The following is a 2172-nucleotide window of genomic DNA, read 5'->3' as shown; positions in this document are numbered from 1 at the left end:
AAAGCTAAGAAAGATGGATGCTGCCTTCCATGTTTTGACTAGCATCAATATGAAGTTGAGAAAAAATGATGTCACCAAACTAATCTACCAAGAAATTATATAATTAAGATGTTGTGTCATAGGAATCTATCTGTTCTTAAGAATTACCAGAGTTTACTGGAATTTATTATAGAACTGGAATAAAAGAGCTGCTTAGCATAGTCACAGATAACATTAAACTGTATTGCCAAATAGCATTTCACAAGTCTGGAAATATACGTAGTCTGAGGGAAGTAAACATTTAAAATAATGTAAGTTCAATTTATATAAAATATCAATAGTACCTTGGTTTCAAACAATTATTATAAGCTTCTGAACAGAGATGTGGTTAGCTGTGTTAGTCTGAAGTCAGGCAGGGGACACCTTGAAGTGTAACTAGTTCAGAAAGGCATGAACTTTCATGGGCACCAACCTAGTTCATCAGATGCTAACCTGATGACTGGTATAGAAGTAATTGGCTTACTTGACTAGAAAAACAGACAAAGACCAGAAGTGCTGATACTGCTTAATTCAGTTAAATGTTCTGAGATAAGGAATCCTGCACACCTTGGGTTATCCTTAGGTTGTCTTGATATCTTGCCCTGTGCATAGATAGTTTGTTTAAGTAAACTTCCTAAATTTCTGTGTAATTTACTATTGTTTTGTTTCTCTAAGGTGTATTTTTTTTATCTCTTTCTCTGTCTTAAGTATAAATACGCTTGTAACCTTAGAGTCTGAGAAATCCTTTGAAACAGACAAGCGGGTGATTCCCCTTGCTGTATGGAATTCTCCCTGCAATCACAGTATAGCCTTAAATAAAGAAAAGCTGGCTCTGTCAGTTCTGATTCAACCACAACGCGAAGTTTGATTTCTTCCACGCTGGCAAGAAGTTTCTGATTAAGCTATATTATTTGTTTTTTGAAGGTGGTAGTACCCAGAGCTCTTGGTGGGGCCATGCTGTACCACTGACTTTGAGGGGAATAGGACAGGGCCCAGCAACATCCTCGCATTTGTGACGAAATTCAATGTCCATAAAAAAATGTTTAACAGCACGAGCCAACAACAGTACAGGCACAGGTGTCTTCCACAGGTATGTTAACTTTTCTAAGGGGCTGCAATCTACCCTATTAAGTATGCTTCACTAAAAAAGAACTTTAAGCATGTTTTGGACTTAACAGATATTAAGCTGGTCCCCAGCTATACTATCCCACTGTGCTTGAATTTGGTCAGGTTCTTAATATAGTTAGGCCTAAATCATAGTTCTAACTAACAGCAGAATTCCTAAGACTTCAAGGAAACACAGATTTGGTTTTCACACTGGTCTTCCAGCACCGTTAAATACTAATCTTGAGCTTGCCTTTAGCAGAAACTACTATTCATTCCATATTTCTATTGCTTAGACGCACAAAATCTAAAAAGCTACTTGGCTCTCTTTAATAGTCCCTGTGTGCCATATACATCCTCAGTTGCATCAGAATAGGTCTGGATACAAAGGACTGAATACTAGTCAGTAAATATACAGTTCAGCAAATTTTTCTGGTTTTCCAACTTTTTAACTAGTCAGGTATTAATTTGTAAGTGAAACACTATGAATAGCAGTAATTGTCAAACAAATGATTCTGCCACAAGTTATATACTGAAATAGAGATTTTTATGCGACTAACATGATCCAAATGCATCAAGGATTCATAACATCCAAGGGCATTATAAATATACTAAATGTTAAATAATTAAATATTTTGGGGTTTTTTCAGTCAATGAGAAGAATCAGTTGGGAATTGGAAGGTTATTTTCCAGGAAGTCTAATTTTAGAGCAGCTTTTAGACTGTGTGTAAACAGTTCCTGTTTAACTATAGGCTCAGGAAAGTAATATATAGTAATCTAAACAAGTGTCTAACTCATTCATAATACAACACAATCTCTGAAACTACAAAGCTATATACTGGAATTTCAAATCTGGAGAGCTCTTTCCAGAGGAGCTGTGTTTTACATATAGTATTTTGAAATACATGTACTATTATAGTTCATTAACTGACATTAGCAGATACAACACAATGTGGCTCTTAATTTTCCACACAATTTGGTGTCATTGTATTGGACCAGGATTTTGGCAACACAAATGCACAAAATCAGTTGACTCTTGGGATTTTCTAG

This window comes from Crocodylus siamensis, chromosome 3, assembly GCF_052110815.1.
Source record: "Crocodylus siamensis isolate JL-2025a chromosome 3, ASM5211081v1, whole genome shotgun sequence".
Lineage (NCBI taxonomy): Eukaryota > Metazoa > Chordata > Crocodylia > Crocodylidae > Crocodylus > Crocodylus siamensis.
Note: the sequence above shows the minus strand (reverse complement) of the source record.